This window comes from Euprymna scolopes, chromosome 41 (genome assembly GCF_053919585.1).
Source record: "Euprymna scolopes isolate OS-2025 chromosome 41, ASM5391958v1, whole genome shotgun sequence".
Taxonomy (NCBI): Eukaryota; Metazoa; Mollusca; class Cephalopoda; order Sepiida; family Sepiolidae; genus Euprymna; species Euprymna scolopes.
The window spans coordinates 61,689,884-61,708,004 of NC_136522.1; the positions used below are offsets into that span (position 1 = coordinate 61,689,884).

At 33.9% G+C, this 18,121-nt stretch overlaps 1 protein-coding gene across 7 annotated transcripts in view; it reads right to left on the reverse strand.

The window, feature by feature from the left end:
- LOC145266536 (uncharacterized) overlaps window positions 1–18,121 on the reverse strand; it is a 182,557-nt gene that overhangs the window by 84,402 nt on the left and 80,034 nt on the right. Inside the window, exon 1 of one of the 7 annotated variants that reach the window (XM_080122304.1) lies at window positions 278–506. The exons of the other annotated variants lie outside the window; for them this stretch is intronic. The gene's annotated coding sequence lies outside the window, so the exon portion shown is untranslated. Of the gene's footprint in view, window positions 1–277; window positions 507–18,121 lie in introns of those variants that run through there. 7 annotated transcript variants of the gene reach the window in all.

Below are 18,121 nucleotides of genomic sequence, written 5' to 3' on the forward strand. Positions count from 1 at the left end.
AGTAACTTATTTTGATTTGTTATTTTTCTGTCAGCGTTTTCACTAAGTTTTCGTCTGGCACCTTCTGGCGGTATACGGGTTCTCTCGGCCGTTGCCGACGAAACATCGTTCTCTACGTAAGTACCGTTGTATGTTTACCTACTGCCCCTCCTTGCTATCTATTCTGGGAATTCACTGCCTTAGTGCCTTACTGATAAAATTACACGAATTAAAAAGCAACTTGCCTACATTTTTTCTTTTTTTTAAATCGATACATATGAAAGAAAAGAAAACTTACATATATATATGTATATAACAGTCAGGTAAAACACTCGGGTATTCCTTTATAGGTAAAACACTCGGGTATTCCTTTATAGGTAAAACAGTGTTTTACTAAACACTCGGGTATTCCTTTATTATTCAGTCTGTGTAACAATGTATGATTTTTTTTTTTTTTTACAGATCGCTTTATACACATGTTGCAAGGAAAAAACCCACGTTGACCACGTTGTTTCTACTTCCGGTTGCATGAAACTTATTGTTAACATCACGTTAAATGAAATCGAATAAAGGGATTGCCCTCCCCCTCCTCCCCACTAATTACATTAAATTTTTACTATATTACCCATCGTAGTTCCCCCTCCTCCAAAAAAAAAAAAAAAAAAAAAAAACTACTTTTTGAGGGCGATTACGTGTATAAAGAATGACGTTTATAAAATTAAATATTTTAAATTTTCGAGTGGGAGATCACTTTCTTATATAAATTTAACGTAAAATGAACACATCTCTTCTCGGGAGGAAAGGAGGGGGGGAATGGAGAAAGTGTGGATGTTTTTAGTGCAAATCTAGAATTCAACACATTAAAATGATAATAATACAGGAAAATATGATGTACGAAACGAAAATGTCATATTCCAAAAATCACGTAAATTGATCAAGCATTTTCTTATTAGTACTTGTGTATCTGTGTTACCGCGCTGAAATAATAACGTTAATATTTAGATACCCATGCTAACATGGGAAGAGGAGTGGGTTTTGTGACTATTCTGTACTTTCACCTAACAATTTAATAAGCGTAAGATTTCGTAAAAGCTGAATTTAACTTGAAAATACTATTTTAAAAAAATAGATGCATAAGCACCTTTTTATCCGTAGAAAATTGTTTTTATGGTTTTTAGCGATTAATAGCAAATTCTAGCCATTACAAGGCTTATTTTGTTCTCATTTTCTGAAGAGGTTGTTAAGGGGGACATAATTAGCGATGAATTTTAAAGATGGTGGAGTGAGACATAGTCCTCACCTTTTCAGAAAATTTGATTTTAAATATAAAAATTATGCAGTGCCTTCAATAAGTTTCCAAACTTATTTTGTATAGGCATTTAAAATTGTCGTAGACTCTTGAAAATTCGTTACGTTATTGCTATACATCTTATGAGATGACTGGCCAATTTTTATGATTCCAGGTTCAAATAAACATCTACAGCAGGAATTAGAATACATCCTACTAAAGCCTGATTGTCAAAGCAGGTGACTTTCAAAAATGCAACCTGGATGTGAGGATACTTTAGGAGAACGATATGCAATAAAATTCTGTTTTAAACTTGGAAAAAAAATGCCACAGAAACGTATGAAATGCTTCAGACTGCTTTTGGACCATCTTGCATGAATCGGACATCAGTTTTTGAGTGGCATAGGAGATTCAAGGAAGGTAGGAAGTCTGTGAGAGATGATGAGAGGTGTGGGATGAGTAAGAAAGTCAGAACACCAGAGTTGATTGACCAAATAAAGGATTTCATGGATAATGTCCGCCGTGTGTCTATAGAGATAATAAGTGCACAGTTTGATGTCAGTGTGAGAACTGTGCACACAATTATTCATGAGGAACTGAATATGCGGAAGATTCACACAAAGTTTGTCCTAAGGGTGCTCAAAAGACGATGTCATAACAGCAGGGAGATGATCGAGCTGATTAATTCACATCCTGCAGTTCTTGACGCTCTGGTGACTTGCGATGAAAGCTGAATCTACTGCTATGACCAAGTGACAGAGTCCTCAATGGATGCATGCTGGCTCTCCCAGACCCAAGAAGGCCAAACAGAGCAAATCAACCCAGAAACTCATCCCTGCAACCTCTCTCCCACAGGAGAGACGTTGTGAGCATGTCATTGTTTTATCATTACTTCCATGGCAAGTGCTCGTCTAAGCTCCAATCTTTGGTCTCTCCTCACCAATCTTTCATGATAAACACCCATCTAGCTGGAACCACTGTCAAAAATTTTGCCCACTCTTTATCTGTGCCAAAAACTAAAATGTAGATTCCATGATCAAAGCTTCTTTCTTAGAAATGCACGCCTGTGGAACTCTGTTCCGTTTGCTTGTTTCCCACCTGACTACAACCTGGATGTCTTCAAGTCCAACATAAACAAATTCCTGATGAACCGGCCCTTAAGTAAGACACTTTATCAAATCTCCAGTACTAACATACTGTACACGCAATAACCCTTATCCTCGAGTGGCTTCTGGGCCTTGATAAGTGGTGACTACCCTGTAAAAAAAAAAAAAAAAAGAAAAAAAGAAAAAGAAAGAAAAAAAAAAAGAAAACTTACGATGATCCCTTTTTTTGACAGCATGAGTATGATTTACATGCACTGAGTTCCCAGGGGGACAGACAATCAAGAAGAAATAGTATTAGGTTGGTGCAAAAACAATATCGTTTACTCACATATTACTTTATATATGATTTTTTAATTAATTCATTGATATATATAGCCATGTTATATATCATTTTGAAGCGCGTTTTTCGCTCTATCGCATCGTGTTATTCGTTACCGTTCTCAATCAATTTTTTTTTTTTATTAAATTTTTTCAGACTTTTCAACAGCATAGACAAAATTCAACTCTGCACTATTTTCTTGTTCCAGTTCAAACTAGGCAGAAAAGCTGCCAAGACAGCGATGATATCAATGATGCGTTTAGCCCAGGAACCACTAACGAACATGTGGCACAACGGTGGTTCAAAAAATGTCGTAATAGTGATAAGAGCCTCAAAGACGAAGACAGTCGTGGCCGGCTGACTGCGGTTGATAACAAACATTTGAAAGCCTTAATTGGAGCTGATCCTCACAAAACCACACAAGTTACTGTTGAACTCGAGGTCGACCACTCAATAGTCGTTTGCTATTTAAAGCAAATAGGGAAGTCAAAAGGTTAAAAATCATAGTTTTGAGTTGTCTTCTACGCAACAAAAACGAGCGGATTGTGACGGGTGATTCTACAGAACTGTGACATTCAGCAGAGTGGTTTAATGCCAGGGAAGCTCCACAACACTTCCCAAAGCTGAAATGGAACTAAAAAAAGGTTATGGTGACTGTTTGGTGGTCTGTGGCCAGTGTCGTCCATCACAGCTTCTTGAATCCAGGTGAAACGATTACGGCGAAGAACTGCCGCCAAATTAACAAAATGACCCAGAAGCTCCAACATATGTGCTCGAAATTGGTGAGTACGAAGGGAGCATATTCTCCTCCATAACAACGCTCGCCCACATGTTGCTCAACTGACCCTGAATAAGCTGAACGAATTGGGCTACTAGACTGCCTCATCCGCCATATTCACTGTACCTCTTGCCCACTGATTATCACTTTTTCAAGCATCTCGACAACTTCCTGCGTGAAAAATCAGCCTTTAATGACTTCATCGTTTCCAGAACTCCAGATTTTTATGCTAATGGGATAAATAGACTTGTTTCTCCTTGGCAAAAATGTGTCGATTCTAATGGTTTTTATTTCGATTAATGAAGTTTATTATGAAAGGAGTTATGATCTTTTCAAGTTGAACATAAAAAACGATATTATATTTGCAGCAACTTAATATGTTGAGGTTTTAAGGGCGTTCAGGAAGAGATTCTGCCGGAAGAGGCCAACACTCTTCAAATTGGGTCAGTGGCATTTCTACCAGGACAATGCACCAGTTTACAACTCCATCCTTGTCACAAACTATTTGACCAGGATGGACATCAAGACAGTTTCTCATCCTCTCAATAGTCCAGACATTGCTCACTGTGACTTTTGGTTATTGCCTAAGCCCGAGGAAAATCTTAGAGGCTGTCGTAATAGAATAATTGAGGAAATGAAAGAAGATGTGACGAAGGTCATTGACACACTCACACAAGAGGACTTCAGGAAGTTGTTAGAATTGTACAACAAGTGCATAGCAGCCGGAGGAGATTACTTCAAAGGGGACTAGAGTTTTATGTGTGTACTATCAATGAAAGTTCCCATACGAAAAAAGTCTGGAAACTTATTTAAGGCACATCGGATTTACAGACAGTACACAAGTAATGGGTTGTCAGAGATTATTTGTAAATTGGCCGTAGCGACTCTGACTGTTACCACCATTATCATTATTCATAACATGAAAAGCGTTTTCACCATAGAGGGTCGGAAAAAATAAGACAACATGGAGGTAGTTCGTATCTAGATTCTGTGAACTACCGGTCTCATGTGCTTTTTATGACATTTCGGTCAATGTAGTCTCCGACCTTCTTCAGATGTACCTTGTTGAACTCAGGAATGTTTGTGTCTGTCAAACTCGGGAATCTGCATAACTGGATAAAGGTCCTAAGTAATTCGCAATTGTATTTTTCAGTCACCCACACTGAGAATATCGCTTTTACAATTGATTTTTTTTTTCAAATACTCTAAGCACTCCACCACAGGTTCTTGCGGACAGTTCTAGTATGAATTTGCAAGAAGACTTCCAATGTTATTTTTTCTTGTGTTTAAGTGTATTGTTTCATTTTGTTTCTTGTTTTGTGGTTGTTTAGTTTTGATTATACCTATCTCATATGTGGTTTCCTTCAGTCTTGACAGACTATGGATACCCACTGTAAGGGTGCCTGCGCGTGAAATTTGTGTGGCAAGACTTGCGCAGTCCCCAACCACATCTCTCCTGAGTCAAAATTGTTGCATACGAGTGGCAAGTTGAGGTACTGGACGACTGGAAACAATGCCGAGATGAGCGGTGAGCACATACAGCACCTAGAATTCCCAAATGGTCACCCATCTGGTACTATCCAGGCCCAACGTTGCTTAACTTTGGTGATCTGGCGAGAACCGGTGTGTCAACGCGACTATGCCGTGTCTTTGAATTTTGCTATCTCAACTGTTATATAAAAAGAACTTTGCCTGTGTGTGTGAAAATCGACCTAATCGTTTTCGAGTCCATAGGTAACAAACACACACACACAAAGTTTGTTTTATATATTAATATATTAATAGAAAATTATTAAAATTAATTATTATGAATTGTAAATTGTTACATTTCATTCTTGAAAGAAAACATTTTGCATGTCAGGTCACTGACATGCTCACACAAGAGGATTTCCATGGGGCTTTCCAGAAGTTGTTGGAATGGTACAAGTGCATTGCAGCCGGAGGAGATTACTTTGAAGAGAACTAGAGTTTCAATAAAAGTGGCCATACAGTCTGGAAACTTATTGAATACTAATACTAATATAATATTGAATAATAATACATGGATTCTTATGATAGCGCGAAAATAAAAACATAAAAAAACCTATAAGTAAACATCCAGCGTATAGATGTAATTTTGACACTACAGTGGATTAATTAAAAACACGTTTTAAAGAAATTCTTCTGTTAAAAAGAAATTGAATTTCCCTGAACGTGCTAGAATAGAAATAGATTTTTGTCTGTCCACAAATTTCCCATCAGTCGCATTTTTTTAATACGTAAAAAATATGTTGTGGAATTTGTTCTATTCTGAAATATCAGAGATCTTAATTATTTTTAAAAATGGAAAATATGTAGCAGTTAACAAACTATTTACTATAAGCGGATCACGTTTGGATATCGATTTACACCAAATGGTCTTAGACCAGCAAAGTCTGGACACGTTGGATCTGTCGTCACCTGAATTCGCAATTTGCAAATTCGCGTATCTGCCCCTGCCTACTTCGGACACGCAGATCATATGTGACACTTTAACAGATTCACCTCGACCGTTTGTTCCCATGACTCATCGTAGAGCTGTCTTTTACACACTACACAATCTGGCACACCCCGGACGCAAAGCCACTGTGAAGCTGATTACAGCTACATTTTCTGGCCTAATATGAGGCGTGACATCACTGCCTGCACACGTTCCTGCGTTTCCTGTTAGAAGTCAAAGGTGCACAACCATATCCGTGCACCCCTGGGAGCATTCAGCACCCCAGATGCTCGGTTCAGCCATGTTCACATCGATCTGGTTAGACCATGGCCAATCAGCCAAGGATTTACCTATCTCCTGACCTGCATAGACCGTTTCACATGGTGGCCTGAAGCTATTCCCCTAAAGGACATTTCGGCTGAATCTGTAGCGTGAGCCCTTATATCGGGCTGGATATTGTGCTATGGAGTCCCCACAACAATTACCACAGACCGTGGAGCACAGTTTGAATTCCACCTGTTCCAGAAACTTTCCAGGATTTTAGGGATCAAACGTATTCGAACAACAAGCTATCATTCAGCTTCGAACAGGATGATAGAACGCTTCCATCGACAATTGAAAGCTGCCTTACATGCTTACCCTGACCAACAGCGATGGAGCGAATACATACCTGTTGTCCTTCTTGGTTGTCGTGCAGCTATCAAAGAGGACCTGGGATACTCTCCAGCCGAACTTGTCTATGGAGTACCTCTATCACTGCCAGGTCAGATGCTGATCCCAATAGGACTAGGATTGTCAGATCCAGCTCTTTTTATAAACAGACTGCAAGCTTACTTTAGTAAGCTCCCACCCATCAAATCTAGGGACCATAAAATCTTTGGTCCCCAAAGACATTTCTCCATGGACTCATGTGTTTCTTAGAAAAGACTGTGTAAAAGCCCCTCTATCACCGCCTTATACTGGTCCTTATCGCGTGTTATCACGCACTTCTAAACTTTTCACCCTGGATATTAGTGGCAAAAAAGAAACAGTATCTGTTGACAAAGTGAAAAAAGCTTTTCTTGATTTAGAAACACAAGACACACATATCCCACCTACATTCACACAGCAAACACCTGAAGTGAATACTGAAAATGACAACTATGTCACTACTACACATAGTGGCCGCTGTGTTCATTGGCCCAAAAAATTATGCAAAACTTTGTATATTTAAGCCCCTGTAAATTCGGTTTATGTTTTTTTATAAAAATAAAAACAAAAAAAAGAAATTATAACTGGAACTTTCTATTCTCATACCCCTTTATATATTCTTTCTTCGGCAACATAAACTTCCAGACATTACGTTGCCTTGTGTTCTGTATTTTTCTAAAGACTGCTACCTTTTTATTTTTCTTCATCGGCTTTTCGCCTAAGCAGGGGGTGTTGTAGCAGTTAACAAACTATTTACTATAAGCGGATCAATGCCCGTGTGCCAAAGTGATTCGGCCACACTGACCAATCGGTTGGCAGGGTGCAGTGATTTGAGCTGCCCCCTTAAGGACTATTTTTAGCCCTTTGGGATCTGAGCTTCTTATCGCCAGAGAGATGCCAGCAAGCGACCTATACAGACCTCTCTCACTCACCCCTCCCACTGCTACTTGTTGACGACTGCAGTCTAATGGCAGACGACACCTTTGTTATATTATGAATAAGCGTATGGTGGCGAGAAGGAACCAGACAAACAATATGTATTGGAATTTTAAATGATTCATTTCTCAATTGTTTATTTCTAAAAATTAAACTTAACGAGAAAGTAAAAATAAACAAAGTGTTCAAAGTTCCTAAGGATGATGCGCACGAGAGGGGATTTAACGTCGGGAAGGGATCCAACAGAGCCGATAATTATCCGATGCTGTAAATTTGCTGTGACTCTGGGCGACTAACTTTTTGTCGCGACAGCTAGTGTTTTTATAGTGGTGGTGCGGACATAATTGAAGACAAAGGGCAAATTGATAATTAGCTTACATTTTGCTATTTTACCTGTTTTTGTCTATTGTGTCGTAATGCATTGTAGGGAATCGTCTGTATTTTTTTTTTTTTTTTTTTTTTTTTACACAGTGATCACCACTTATCAAGGCCCGGAAGCCACTCAGGAATAAGGGTTATTGCAAGTACATTACGTTACTGTGGAGATTTGATGAAGTGTTTACTTAAGGGGGCGGTTCATTAGGAATTTGTTAACATTGGACTTGAACACATCCAAGTTGTAGTCCGGTGGGAAGCAGGCAGACGGAACAGAGTTCCACAGGCGTGCAGTTCTAAGAAAGAAGCTTTGTTCATGGAATCCGCGTTTTGATTTAGGCACAGATATAGAGTGGGGAAAATTTTTCACAGTGGACTCAGCTAGACGGGTGTTTTTCGTAAAAGATTGGCGAGGGGGGACCAGAGATTGGAGTTCAGATGAGCACCTGCCATGGAAATAACGATAAAACAAGGATAGGCTCGCAATGTCTCTTCTGTGGGAGAGAGGTTGCAGGGTAGAGAAAAGGGCATCCCCCACTAAGCCACGAAGTCTATTTTGTACTCTGTCAAGGCAGGATATGCTGTTTTTAGCAGCTCCTGCCCAGATATGGCAACAGTATTCCATCCTTGGAATATGCATGTGGTATATCAATTTAAAGCTGAAAAAGTTGTGAATGTAACCTAGTCAGTGTAGAATTGTTGCAATGTTTTGTGTAATACTTATTTGCGTTAAAATGCTCCCTGAGTTGCGTTTACTGCGGTGCTTGTGTTTTACATTTTGGTTTTTTCTTTTGCTGTACAGCCTTATCTGGCGGTTTTCTTGGTTGAAGTGATGTGCGAGCTATTCTATTGATGTGTATATGTGAAAAAAAAATGCGTTTTGGAGTTGCCGTGTGAATCTAGTGAGCTCATGTGTATTGCGTCGACAAATGGATTTTTCTCAGTGTCGCCATTATTGACGCTGTTGTAGCTGCTGCTGCTTTATCATGTAATATAGAGGGATATGCAAATATAACACCTTTAAACAGACATTTACACTTTCTTTCTTTCTCTTCAGTCTGAGATACAATCTCGCCTTTTCTAAATAAACCCTTTATTATTGTTTTGTTAAAAGCAATTTCGTTTGGCCTTGTGTTTATTTAAGTAATTATTAGGAGAGAAATGCACATTCCCCTTTTATAAATATTACATTAATAATAAATAAATTCCCAACAAATAAAATGAATGACATAATTGGAAATTGAAAGAAAACCTTAAGATCTTCAATTTGACGTCATAACAACCAAGCTTAAACCATTACCTGAACAAAATAATTATAGTTTTAGTGTAACGTCATAGATTTATAATTTATGTCATGTTTCAAAACATGAATTCAAACAACAAAAAAAAACAAATAAATAAATTAAATTAAATTATTAATTAGCATCTATATATATAAAATGGCATATATATTTTATAACTTACTATATATATATATATATATATATATATATATATATATATATGATGATTGCAACGTCTTGTCAGACGAGTGCCACTCCCTCAAACACTGAAAGTCCATGATCCCGAAAATGACTTTTTTAGTCCTGCCAGCGAATTCACACGCACAAGCAGACATGACACTGAAGACGGTCATCGGTACACATACACACACACACACACATATATATATATATATATATATATATATATATATATATATATGTGTGTGTGTGTGTGTGTGTGTATATATATATATATATATATATAGATATATAGATATATATATACATACACACATATACACATACAAATCTATAAACATACGCACATACATACATACATACGTCCATTTATATATATATATATATATATATATATATATATATATATATATAGATATATATATATACACACACAGATGTTTTCATTTATTCAATAAGGTTATGCATATAATGAGGTGTAGGGTAAGTGTGAACTCTTTATATCATGGTATTTCGAAGCCTAATGCTTCTCATCAAAAGGGGAGAGAAGATGTTAGGTAAAATAATAGGGATGCGATGTCTAGCGTAGTTACATTAGGAACGAAATAAAAAAAATGCTATTGAGGCTATATATATATATATATATATATATATATATATATATATATATATTTGCTCTGCAATAGTATTGAGCATTCTCTTCAAGTCTTTACTAATTACCAGTTTTACCAAATATATGTGTGTGTGTGTGTGTGTGTGTGTGTGTGTGTGTGTGTGTGTGTGTGTATAACTTTTATTATATATTATTACTCTATAAAAAAATTCTGTTAAAAAAATTTGAGTTTCCCTGCACGTGATAGAATAGAAACAGATTGTTGTCCGTCTACAAATTTCCCATCTGTGGCGTTTTTTTTAATACGTAAAAAATATATTGTGTAATTTGTCTTATTCTGCAAACATCAGACAACTTAATTATTTTTTAAAATGGAAAATATTACATTAATAATAAATAAATTCCCAACAGATAAATTGAATGACATAATTGGAAATTGAAAGAAAACCTTAAGATCTTCAATTTGACGTCATAACAACCAAGCTTAAACCATTACCTGAACAAAATGATTACAGTTTTAGTGTGACGTCATAGATTTATAATTTATGTCATGTTTCAAAACATGAATTCAAACAACAACAAAATAAATAAACGAGATAAACATTAATTAGCATCTATATATTAATATGATAGTGTGTGTTATTTTGTGTGTCACGCTTACATCCGGGTCATTTAATTGTTACGTCTTCCATTTCTTGTAATAAATAACTTTAACAAGAATTCTTCATAATTTTGGGTTCGGTTTCGATTATAGCTGATGGAACTTAAGTCATCTATTTTTTTTTATAAATAATTTTATCAAGAATTCCTCATAAGTTTTGGTTTCGATTATAGCTAAAGGCACTTCAATAATCTATTTTTAAAAAATAATTTTATCAAGAAATTTTCACGAGTCTTGGTTTCGGTTTCGATTTTAGCTGATGGCACCTTAGTAATATATTTTGTTTTTATAAATAATTTTATCAAGAATTCTTCATAAGTTTTGGTTTCTGTTTAGATTATAGCTGAAGGACCTAAAGTTGTATGTATATATATATATATATATATATATATATATATATATATATATATATATATATATATACTAGCATATGTACCCAGCGTTGCCTGGGTTGACATGAAGTTCCGCTAAGAACACACCTGCTATACTAATCATTTTCATCATGGACAACGTGGATACCTCCACAAAAATTTCAAAAATAAAAGAATGGATAAAAACATTTCAATGTAATCGCCCCAAAAAGAAATACCTAATACTCTCTCCACCAGATATTTCGGTGAATGGGATACAAAGATAAGAAACTATTCTCTGAATATTGAGCACTGGACCCCCCCCCCCCTCCCTTAAAAAAATAAATAAATAAAAATAAATCGTTACAACTTTTATTTTAAAAAAAAAAAAAAGCAGCAAATGCCGGTGTGATCGCAAAAAAAAAAAATATATATATATATATATATATATATATATATATATATATATATATATATATATATATATATATCCAAGTAGGTAGTCTCGAATCTAGAAACCAAATGAAAGGAAGAAGGTAACTTTGGAACTGTTTTGCTCACTGTCCTAAGAAAAGTCACGATTTTGTGAATCTAAAAAAAAATAATGTTTATAAACATTAACGCGTGGGTTTGTTTTTTTATTTTTTGTAAGGGCACTTTTTTCACTACTTACTTAAGTTTGAATTCAAAGCAGTCAAAGATTCTGTAGTATTTTTTTACGTGACCAAGGGTCCTTTAACCCCTAAAAAAAATGAAGATCTACCGAAAATTAATTCCAAAAACAATTAAATTAAATTTTTCCTCATTTTATGTTTCTAATGTAACCCCCCCCCCCCAATTGAATTTGTCATATTTTGGGGTTTGGTTTGTTTATGAAATTGTTAGGTGAAAGTACAGGGTGATCTCATAAAAATTAATTAAATTTATCATTATTTTATGTTTCAAATATAATTCCCACTCCCTCCCCCCAAAAAAACAAATTGTATTTATGTTTTCCCCCCTCCCTCAATCGCCAAACTTGAAAGAGGTGACATGTCTTGTTGAACGCTTGATGGCCAAAATGTGGTGCTCATTTTACGTAGAAAAGTGATCCCCCACTCTAAAATGTAAATTTTTCTTTTCAAATTTTCTTCTTTCATATTATTATAAAGGCTGTTTAAGCGTATTAGCCCCCCCCCCCAAAAAAAAAAGTAGATCTTCATTATTTTAGGGATTAAATGATGCCGGGTCACATTGTAAAAAATAACCTTTTCTTAATTAGAAAGTTAAGTCTCTAATCGATGAGATTAACGGGAAAAAAGAAAGAAAAGAATGTAAATTGTGGAATTTAGATGAGGGGGAGCAGTAGATCTCATTTTTTTAGGTGTTAAGCAAGATTACCAAATTATTTTATTTGGTGAGAGATTTTTTTTTTAAATGGGTGTTTGTAGGTGTGTGTTAAGCAAAAAAAAAAAAAAAAAAAAAAAAAAACGTTGTAATAGGCAGGCAGGCACCAACCGGTGACGTGAAGGTGGAAAAGAAAGTAAAAAAAAAAAAGTGACGTGCTTGCTGTTGCGCCCATCACCAAACTGGAAGTGACGTAGGTTTAAATTAAGGCTAGACAATTGAAAAGAGGTGATGACTTTAAAAAAAGCGACCCCTGCCTATAGAAAAGTAAAGGAATTAATGTTTTGGGCAAATTTTTCGATATTTGTCATCCAAAGGGTTGAGCTTCAAAATGATACTAATCTCATGAAAATCAGTCGACTCTGTGAAAAGTTAGGCAAACATACAAAAATACATACATACATACATTTAAACAGATAAGTGAGATTCATATTATTGACTAGCGGTGGGGGGGGGGTACCCGGCGTTGCCCGGGTGTTTGGAGGTGTGTGTGGTTTTGGGTAAATCAAAACAAAAGCATAAAAAATCGTTGCCCGAGTGTTTGTGTCGGGGGGGGGGGGATAAAAAAAAAAACGTTTCACGTATGAAAGATCAAACCCGAAGCCTTGAGGCGAAATTGGAAATTAAAGTGTGAAAAAAACGTGCAACGTTAACCACTGGGCCACCAAGAAATAGTAATGGAAGCATGTTTGAATTTATTTAAGTATTAAGAATTGGCAGGTACCCGTACTTAATGATTAATGAGGTCAACTTTCACTGCGGGGCAGTATTTTATTTACTGCGGGGCAGCTAATCTTATTTTTTTTTGTTTCCCAAGATGTTGGGGGGGGGACCAGCTCCCGATAAAAAGGGATTGTCCAAATTGAATAGCAATTGTCTGATATAAGGAGAAACTCCGCATTAATCAAAGCTGATTGCTTTTGGATGTTCTCGGCGATCGCACCGGGAACGATGTCTTTAGCTTCGTTTCGCTTTTATTATATAAAAAAGCCCAATCTACACACGGCGATCGAAAAATGTGGAATATTTATCTTTTCAAACTCGGGCAGATTAAATAGACAGGCGACCCCCGTTGTTAACTCGCAGATATTATCATTTAGACGTGATATAAAAAGTTTTAACAAGGAGTGAGCCGAACGATCGCTTCTCGGAAAAAAGCCTTTCTCGGACATACACAAAAAGCGAACATACATACATACATATGTACACACATTTTCGCTTTTATATATATATAGATTAATCATAATTCTCAATCCTTTCATAGTATTGTTCCATGATCCAATTGAAAATCTCACTAACCCTAATCCTCAAGTGGTTCTTGGCCTTTGTAAGATGTGAGTCGTTAGTATAAAGAATTAAATTTAAATAGGGCAATACGTGTCATCAAAATGCACAGAGATTATCTTAGAATTTTGATAAAATAACAACCAAGAAGATAAGTCAGCCATGAGAGTACATAACTCTGCCTGACAATGTAAGGTTCGGCCAAAGTCTTATCTGGACTTTACTTCACAATATTGCATTCTTGAAGTCATGAAAATATTTTTTTAACTCCAAAATAATTTATCTGATTAGGCTTTAAATTTTTCATGGTGGTTATTGTTATTAAGTTAATATGAGGTATGGGACTTCATTGGCTACAATATGGACCATGTATGGAATCTCTACAATGAACAAAACAGAAAGGATTAAAGCTTCTAATTTACTTCTCCATATTGCATGAAATTAAAATTCCATCAAGGTCATATGAGATGTGGGACTTCATTGGCTACAATATGGACCATATATGGAATCTCTACAATGAACAGAAGTTGCGTGTGTGTGTGTGTGTGTGTGTGTGTGTGTTAAACTAAAGAGGAATAGACTGGGCAGCAAAGAAAGAAAGACTTGTAAGAGAAAGATACAGAGATGGACAAAGAGAGGTATAGAGATAGAAGCTTTAATAGAAATATGTTGCATTTTTTGACCCAGGTAACGCCAGGTAGTTTTGCTCATCTAATATATAAAGAGTAGTTGTTTGTGTATATGTGTGCTTGTATGAACAGTTACAATTAAAAACTGAAAAACAAACACTCACGAAGTTGTTATTGTCTTGAAAAGTACTGTCCTGGATGACTCGATATAATTATAAAACACTGTGGACCTTGCTTGTATCTTGTCTTTAACGATCAGGTGATACCACCATTTAAAAAAGGAATGGCAAGTGAATTTATACATACATGAATATAAATAATAAATATATATATATAGTTTTTATATATTCAAGCACGTCTGACTGAACACGACAGTTATTCTTTTTCCCGATCTTTCTAGATATCTTTTCTATTTACCGAGCGGTCTTTTTAATTTCATCAGGCATGTTATATAATATGGCGCCCCAAAGTTGTTGTTCAGCCATATTATTCTAAAGTGCTTTCTACTGGTGCATCCAATTATCATCAGGAGCAATTGTTGTTGTTGTTTTCTTTTTCTTTTCCTTTGAGACTTGGTGTATGTGTGTGTATATATATATATATATATATATGTATATATACTTGTTTATTGTTATATAAACATGCTCACATCCCGCTGCTACAAATAGCCACTTGTTTCAATCAAACAACAGATATCATCAGGCAGCGACTTGACTATACAAAAGTTCAATGAATATTTGTATTTGTAGCAGCGGGATGTGAGCATGTTTATATAACAATAAACAAGTATTATCAGCTCTTTTTATTGAGCACTATCTAACAACCTCGTTGAATTCATTAGTCCATTACTTTTGCATATAAAAAAAACCCAAGTATATATATATATATACATATATATATATATATATATATATATATATATATATATATATTCTTTTTTTAATTGGCTATATATATATATATATATATATATATATATATATATATAATAGGCCTGCCAAAATTAAAAAGACCGCTCGGCAAATGGAAAAGATATCTAGAAAGATCAGAAAAAAGAATAACTCCATCGTGTTCAATCAGATATGCTTGAATAATGACTTGCTGCCAATATATATATATATATATATATATATATATATATATATGAATGGAAATGTATAAAAAAGAATATGAAAAGTATAAAAGCTTATAACTTTTCTTTATTCGTTTTCAATTGGTGACGTGCAGGAATACAAAATAATCTTATGAAAAAAAATTAAAAACTTTTTTTACAGGTACATCATTTTCGACCGATCCTTCAGTCTTCATCGGTGTAGTGAAAGTATATATATATATATATATATATATATATATATATATATATATATATGCAATGAATGTTTATTTTAGAAATGTTACCATTTTCATTTAATGTGTTAAAACTGTTACTGAAAAAACAGAATAACCATTACATAAGAATAAAGCTCAATGCATCTGCTTTATTGTAGCAGGGCATATAGTATGAAATTTTGATAAAACTGTTAACGAAACGGCTTCAATGGGAAAATTAGGAAAAAATTGTAAGTCTTTGAGTTTTACCAAAATTTTAAACTATATATATATATATATATATATATATATATATACTAGCAAAAGTACCCATCGTTGACTAGGTTCAAAAACAGCCTACAGAAAATGGACTCTGATTTATGAAAGTATGATAGGTTATGAAAAAGAAGGGTTGACTATTTTAAAAAACTGATTAACATATAATGATAGAAGATGTATCGAGACACAGGAATGGGTATGTTTGATCTGGCAGAACAGTGGTTCATTAAAATTGTGGGGTCTGCGTTCGCACCTGGCCCAAAAAGTATGGAAATAAAAAATTTAAAATTTAAAAAAAAAACGTTTACAAGCGTTTTTGATATAGATGTACATAATAATACTTTGATAAGTATGTTTGAACTTAAATAGGGATGGTATAATAAAATTGTGGGGTCTGCGTTCGCGCCTGGCCTCCGTAGAATGGAAATAGGCAAAAACTTTAATAAAGACTTTTCATATCCATCTGCGTAAGTATACTTTGATAATTATGTTTCAGTTTGAAGAAATATGGTATAATAAAATTATGGGGTGTTCGTTCGCACATGACCGCTATAGAATGGAAACATGTCACAAAGTTTAACAAGGTTTTTTCATATAGATCCACAGAATATTGTGATAAGTGTTTCAGTGTGAACAGGTATGGTATAATAAATTATGGGGTTTATCTATTTTATTTTTACTTTCATCATATTTTGCTTTGGTTTTGATACCCTCAATTTCGAAGCTATCTCTTTGCAGTCCTTCCTTTTCATAACCTATCATACTTTCATAAATCAGAGTCCATTTCCTGTAGGCTGTTTTTTAACCCAGTCAACGTTGGGTACTTTTGCTAGTATATATACAAGAGCAAATAGTTAATAAAACATGTTAAAAAACACTGTATATATATATATATATATATATATATATATATATATATATATATATATACTTGTTTATTGTTATATAAACATGCTCACATCCCGCTGCTACAAATAGCCACTTGTTTCAATCAAACAACAGATATCATCAGGCAGCGACTTGACTATTCAAAAGTTCAATGAATAGTTCATTGAACTTTTGAATAGTCAAGTCGCTGCCTGATGATATCTGTTGTTTGATTGAAACAAGTGGCTATTTGTAGCAGCGGGATGTGAGCATGTTTATATAACAATAAACAAGTATTATCAGCTCTTTTTATTGAGCACTATCTAACAACCTCGTTGAATTCATTAGTCCATTACTTTTGAATATAAAAAAAAAAAAAAAAAAAAACCCGAGTATATATATATATATATATATATATATATATATATATATATATATATATATATAATGCTCCTTATCTTAAGTTAAGTTCTGTATTGTATTAGTAAATTTATAAAAATAGAAATAGGGGAGTTTTTCTGAATTATACACATATAATCTCATCACCATATTTAGCTGTTTGTCATGATTAAATAAGAGGAGTGCCTAGGAAGGTCATTACGTGTTGACCTAAACAATCAACCAATGAGCTTCTTTAGAACAAAAAATTCGGGATAATTTTTCATAGAAATGACGAGATAAAATTCTGAGGGAGAGCCCCTCCTCGATACATGGCATGCATTATAAAATATTGATTTAATACTAGGACACATTTAGTAAACTTTCAATATATTTTGGTGATTGTGCAGTATAGTTAACAAGACAAAAACGGTTTTTAAAATACATATACATAAATATACATATATATAAATAATATATATATATATATGCTTAAATAATATATATATACATATACTTAAATAATATATATATATATATATACGTATACTGAAATAATATATATACACATATATATAAATAATAAATATATACATATATATAAAAACTATATATACGTATATATAAATAATATATATATACATATATAAATAATATATATGTATATATAAAGAACATATATGTATATATAAATAATATATATGTATATATAAAGAATATATATGTATATATAAAGAATATATATGTATATATAAATAATATATATGTATATATAAATAATATATATATATACACATATAAATAATATATATATACACATATAAATAATATATATATACATATAAATAATATATATATATACATATAAATAATATATATATACATATAAATAATATATATATATACATATAAATAATATATATATACATATAAATAATATATATATACACATATAAATAATATATATACACACA